Below are 7,013 nucleotides of genomic sequence, written 5' to 3' on the forward strand. Positions count from 1 at the left end.
TTAATAAAACATGAAAACCCATAGCCTCATTAATGGTGAGATTTCCTACCAAGTCCAAATATCTTGTTATGTGTTAAAAACCTTCCATATATGCTACTTGTTTTTGTATTGAGCTTTGTCAAACTTTGTTGACCCTTGTTAAGAAATTTATCATGCTCCCAAGATCAAGATCACATACACTCCACCAAATATATGCTATACTTCTACACTAGAAGTAAGACAAAACACGCCTTTCCATTTCCACCAAATAAATACTCCATGTTTTCAAGCATGATCTTTCTCCACAATCCTTGCAAATGAGGCATGGGCTATGAAAAAAGTATTGAAAAGAAAAAATGAGAAAAAATGTGGACACAAGAAGGTCCATAGAAAAAAAGAGAAACATAGCCATGCTCTCAAATAAAAGGTGGAGAAAGAATCATATCATGCTGTGGAGTAATCATGATCATCATATTTCCACATATGCACATCTTGATCTAGGGGTATGACATTTTTCTCCATGGATCCTTTGTTTGACTTAGCAAAATATGCAATGCAAGTGTGCTTTACTCTTATCCTACCCTGAACTCCACATAAGCTTTCTAGAAGTAGGAAGTAAGGCAAACCACCAATGCCTTGGTGAGGATACATACACCATTGAGCAATTTGAGAGTACCATTTGGGGAGAAGTATGAGCTATGTTTTCATTTGCAAAAATGATAAAACTCCAAGTATGCTTTATGGTTGGATAGTGATGACTTGGCGTCAAAACCATTCCACTTTTCAACCACTCAAGGTGACATGGTAGCCACATCAAAATCCACAAGGTACAAGGAATGACTTGGGATATCTTTTATGCTAGCATCATATCTTTTGTAGTCTTGTTCCATATCTAGTTGCACCTAAATCTTTGTTTTCTAGCTTTGCTCAGGATGAGCAAAGGTTCAGTGTGGGGGAGCTTGTTGATGGTCACTAAACATCACTTTTGACCATCAACATTGCACTAAAATGGAAGTAAAACAACAACACAAGTAGTGATTTATGTTTATAATTGACCTAGTTACACTTGTACTTGGCGATCTTTGCTTATGCAAGAAAACTATACACAAATACCAAATATCAAGCACTAGAAGCAATTGGTGCAAGGTAGGGCCACCATGGGCCCCCACCTCACCAATCCATGGGAGTGGCAAAGAAACACACCCCCAAGCCTTCTTCGCCACTGATCCCAAGTCGGTGGAAGATCAAGGGCTAAAAATGTGCATCACATGGATTGTGGAATCCACCATGCTTATGTCGGTGCTCAAATGGACAAAGGGGCTTCATACCCACACTCTACTACACCCCTAGGGGCCCTACACCAAAGAGGGAGGGCCCACTCATCAGTGGGGGTCGCCCAATGGCCCACTATGGCCAAACTACCTCAACTTTTGACACATGCAAGGAAGCGCACTATGGAGCAATGTGGTGCATCGGTTTGGGAGGTTCATTGGTAGTTTGATCCAAGGGTTGTAAGAGGAGGTCACATGGATTGATGACATGGCAATAGAGTAGCCCCTACTCCACATTAGGCTATAAATAGGACCCCTCTCCCTCACTTGTAACACACACCACAAGAGAAGCTCTCTCTACTTTCAAGATGTAGAAGTAGAATAGTGAGTTGGGAGTTAGGGAGAGTTGAGCTATGCTCGGTTCTAGAGGAGTCTACTGAGGTTTGGTATGCCTTTGTATCTTTCCTTTTGTAAGATTCATGCTTTAATATAGTTACTTTCTCTATTTGCTTGTATGTCTTTCTTGTTTATCTAGTTCATGCCTTGGTTGTTTATCTAAGTATGGTTAGTATAGTTGTATCTCACCTTAGCATGGGATCTCTGCTCGTATCGAGTGCTCTAGTTATAGTACTTGACTAGAGTAGTAATCGATAGTGTAGATGTGGTGTCTAGACTATAGGTTACCTGAGTTTGTGCCCAATCCCACGGATAGTTGTGGTAGCCCCAAAGGTGACAGCTCTATCAGGCCTTTGTAATCCACCATGTTCAGATTGGTGTTTTCATAGAGCTTTTTGGTAGCTTTCCCCTGACCACTCTTTTTCACCTCATTCGAGGGTCGGAAAGGTACTGTTGCGCCAAACTATTTTTGTGTGTGATCGCTATGTCTTACCCATTCCCAGTTATCCCCTCTGGTCTGCTCTAGAATGGAACTATAGTAATAGAGAAGTGTATAGGAACCTTGAACTCACCCATTGTCCTCTCATCTTAGTTCATCTACTCTTCTATTTTACCATGGAATTCTCCTATGTGTGTCATTATCCATAACTCTTATCATATATCACTTACCCCCACTTTAGTCTAGTCGGTATACTAGTTTGTAGATACAAGATGATTAACTATCACCTTCTATAACCATTGCTTCCCTATGGATAAATACGATACCTTGGAATACTCCCAGGTGAAATGCTATAGTGGTATTCTGTGCGCTTGTGGAATATTCTACTTGTGCATAAGAAATACCAACACCTACCACTAATGGCTTTTGAGTGGAGTTTTGGGTAGGTATGAAAGTGGACCATACTTGCATCACATATTTTGCTAAGTTAAAAAACAGACCTTAGGGAGATGTAAGTCATACACTTTGATCAAGATGTGCAAGTGTGTGGAATTTTTATAATGTCCTATTTCTAAATAGTTTTTGGTACTCCTTTGATTCATGAATCTCTCTCTTTTGGATGAATGCTATTTATTTGAAAGTATGGGCTATCTTTATTTCTTTCTTCTCTTTTTCTTTTCTTTTCTTCATGCTCTTTGGCATGCATTTTTTTCTCTCATGCCTTTTGGCATGGATATTTTTTCTTTTCTTTTTTGCTTTTTAGCATAGCCCATATTATTCTTTTTGGCATACGAAGTTTTTTCTCTCATGCCTTTTGGCATACGAAGTGAATGGAGTAATTATTTGGTGGACGAAAAGACATGTTTTTACGTAACTCTTAGTGTAAGAGTCAGCAGTTTATTTGTGGGTGTACGTGTGGCTTGATCATGGGTGCATGATGAGAATCTCAACAAGGGTCACAACAATTTGACAAAGCTCAATGCGCAAACAAGTAGCATATGACTAAGGTTTTGAATGTATATCATGTCATATAGCCTTGGTAGGTATTCATAATCATTGAGGAACTTTTTATTTTAGCATTTTTGAAAATAAAATCTCCGGATGTCAAGTTTCTCTTAGAACAAAGTCATAGCAAATTCTATTTGTACCATTTCATAACTCGCAACAACTTAGAAAAATGAGCATGTATTTGCAATCCTACAAGTTTTCAAGTTTTTAGGATGAGACATTTTTAGCCAACAAATTTAAATCTTGGGGAATACTAAGTTACAGCCTAGGCAAAGATGAATTATAGACAAAACAACTATTTATTATTTCAACATAGGAGAAACTAAACATTCCTAAAACACATATGAGAGTGGAATAATTTTTTGTTGTTTTTATCATATTTAATTTTTTTGGTATTTTTGAATTTTTAGATTTTTTATTTTTTAGATGCTAATAAATAAATGTAGAAAATAAATACAAAAATTTAAAAATGCGAAAAAGATACAAGGTACCTCTGTGAGGGTCCTTCCCTAAGCTAGCTCAAGGCCTATGGTCTAGGATTGTATCCCATGGACCACTAGTAGGCCACCTGTGCTTGCTGTTGTTGTCTTAGCAGCGTATTAATATCCGTGAACTGTTGCTACTGTTGTAGGTTCCACTGTCTCGTATCCTGCACATGAGTGTTGAGTGTATTTTAAATTTTACCTGTGCGGATTTCTAATTCTCCGAGGCGGGTGTTGATACTGTTCAACTCCCAACGGTCCAAAGTAGACTATCATGGATGGACGGGTGGTGGTAGCCCCTCGGAGTCAAACAAGTGATGTGCTCATGCTGCGTCATTGGCATCATGCCATACCGATCCACCGGCTTCGTGTGGTTGCAGGGTGTGTCCCTAGCCAGGCTGATACCTGGCGGTGAACCTAGGTGTCTGCATGGCCGGGAACCACTCCGCATGGAATGCCTGAGGCACAAGTGGTGTCGGTGTCGGTGGTGGCTATTGAGAGCTGCTAGCTTTGTCTCTAGCCCTGCTCCTTGTTGCCCTACATGCTTCCTCTTGTTCGACAAGAGTTAAGGTGAATGACTGGGATTTATACAATGAGAGTCCTGGGTTAGGGAGTGGAACCTCATTTGTATATCCCAAAAAGAAAAATACAAGGTTCCCTGCATCATCATACTTCAAATGATGCTCTTGCATCAAGTAGTGCTCATCAATATCAATGCGTGGAGTAGAGATGTATGTCACATCTTGTTCATCCAATGCACCAATATTAGCGGCAATATGAGTCATAAGGGACATCCAATAGATAGATGTAGAAGCCTTGAATGTTTCTAACCAATGTTTAAAAATTTCTTTCATAGGAGCAATTTTATTCTTTTTAAGCATGGCATAGAGAATTTGCAATTCGGCATGATAAACAAATCTTATGTCTTGCCTAGCAAACAAAGTCATGGCAATCTAACAATTCATGACCTCAAAGTAGGATGATTAATATTCATATTATGAGGTTAAAACTTGCCAACTACATTTTAACTAGAAATCATTCTCCAAAATTCATGGCGATTAAAACCTTTGAGAGCATGATCTAAGCCAATTGAGCATTTTGTACTAAAGCCTAAGTGAGAGCTAAGATTTCTCCATGTAAGATAGTATTCTTTCTCAAAAAGGCGGAAAGTAATCCTGCCCTCAACTTCTTGCAAAGAGCACAAGAATTGAATTGTTATGAGGCGAGAACCAATCTCGTCGACGGGAGCAACGTTCTCCCATCCAACGGCTTTCTAGATGGTGGCTAATTTGGTGTCCCTACCAATCTTTTGGAGAAGGTCAGGGTCATATGCTGGCATGTGGATGAACTCGCTATTCTTGATGAGGTTGTACACTTGCATCTCCTAGGCACCCTCCAAGTCAAGATGTGGATCATTGTCGCCTTCCTCCATCAGTTGCTCTTGCTCTTGCTCTTCTTCTTCCATTGGCACCGTTTCTTCATCTTCATGCATTGGGCTCTCTTCAGGCTTGGTGTAGCGCGCGCTTGACCTTTCGTGGGAGCAACTTGAGCTCACTCCCATGGCCTTCATGAAAGCGCCGGTAAGCTTCCTACTGAACATGCCCATGGCAATAAAGACAACACAAACTCACAAACAGGGTTACGTTAGTGAAAATTAAATCACACAACCCGCGAGCTTGGCTTGGTGGCAATGAGCTTAGGAAATTTCTATAGAGTTTCCTTGCACTTGAGCTTTGTGGAAAATATTTTTGCAAGTGGTGGAGCAAGAGAGACTGAGAGGGAGTGAAAATGGAGAGTGGAGTGTGAGTGAGAGCTCACACCCGAGCTCTCAATTTTATAACTGGCTGAGCACCATCCTAGGGAGGCAGAGGTCAACTGCTAGTAGCCATTGGCGAAGGCATGGGGCCAATGGCCACCTGCAAGGTGTGGTTGCACCCCTGGTGTGCCCGCACCTATGGTGGGCCTGCTACTGCCCCCCCTATGTCAGGTGTTGTCCAATGACTATTTCAAACCCATGGCCGTTGGTGCTCCTGTCAGATTTGAAAATTTTGCTGCCGAAATTGATTTTCCATAAAACATTTATTATATTCTAAATTTTCATAAATATTTTTAAAAATGAGAAATGATAACAAAAAAATCTATACTATTAGAAAATGATTTTTATTTTATTTTTTTGAAAAGTTTATTTTGAAGCAAATTTTTTAATTTTGAATTTTTAAAATTTTTGAATTGTTGGATTTTTGAAAGATAACTACTGATTTATCTTCGGCAAGGGCTCCACATTTATAGTCCATCAGCAAGACTTCTCCTTCATTGCTCTATAGCTACATGAACTAATTCGGGGGAATTCTTGGGTTGTCCTGGGATTTCCCCCGAATGATTGACAAGAATAGCAGCAACTATTTGAGCAATTTGAATTTCTATCATTTTGTGAAAACTTAATTGGTACTTAATAGAGGAGGATAAATTTTCAAGTTTTGAATTTATATTTTCAAACATTTTATCATGAAGCATTAACTTTTTGGTGATATTTTCATTAATTTTTGCTTGACCTAGAACTAGGTCTTTCAAGGAAGGTTGATTCAAATTGTAATTTGAGTTAAAGTTTGAATTACCTCCTTGTGGGCTGGACTGATTGTTCCACCCATTATTGTTTCCTTGTCAGAACCTGTTGTTGATGTAGGTGGCGTCTTCACGGATCTCGGGGCAGTTGTTCCCTGAATGTCCAACCTCACCATAGACATCGCAAGCCATTTGCGAGTCCATGGTCTGAATGGTGTCCTTCATAGCTTCCTTCTCATGGGCCCTTTCGTTCAGTCTTGATAGTAACAAATTTATTTTTGCGGTAAGGCTATCTGCCTCCTTCACGGTATGCATGCCTTTTTATTGTTTTTGTTCCTTCCCCCAGCTTTGATTGGCCACCATTTTCTCGATGAGAGCCGTGGCTCCATCGATGGTCAGGGAAAGGAACGCTCCTCTAGTAGCGGCATCCACGTGCCCCTTCAACATGGGTGTAAGCCCCTAGTAGAAGTTCTAGAGAACGAGCCAGTTCTCCATCCCGTGATGTGGGTAGGCTTGGATGTAGTCTTGAAGCCTCTCCCATGCCTTAGGGATGGATTCCATTGAAGTCTGCTGAAAGTTTGAAATCTTCCCCCTTAGGGCATTGGTTTTGCCCATGGGGAAAAACTTCACGAGGAACGCCGCAGAACATTTGTCCCACGTACTAACAGCTTCCTTCTCTTTGTAGAACCACTATTTTGCCTTTCCCATGAGGAAGAAGGGAAATAGATGGAGCCTTATGCTAGCTAGTGCGACATCTTTGATGACGATGGTGTCGCATAGCTTTAGGAAGTGTTGCAAGTGTGCACTTGCATCCTTGCTTGGCAAACCACAAAATTGGTTTGCCTACACCATCATGATTAGGCTAGTACATAGCTC

General features: G+C 40.4%; 1 non-coding gene across 1 annotated transcript; it reads left to right on the forward strand.

The window, feature by feature from the left end:
* The first annotated feature begins 6,630 nt into the window (after positions 1–6,630).
* On the forward strand, positions 6,631–6,737 carry LOC136514584 (small nucleolar RNA R71). The gene has a single exon (XR_010773739.1). It is a non-coding gene; the product is annotated as a small nucleolar RNA R71 (small nucleolar RNA).
* Positions 6,738–7,013: the final 276 nt, after the last annotated feature.

The sequence above is a fragment of the Miscanthus floridulus genome, chromosome 16 (assembly GCF_019320115.1).
Source record: "Miscanthus floridulus cultivar M001 chromosome 16, ASM1932011v1, whole genome shotgun sequence".
NCBI lineage: Eukaryota > Viridiplantae > Streptophyta > Magnoliopsida > Poales > Poaceae > Miscanthus > Miscanthus floridulus.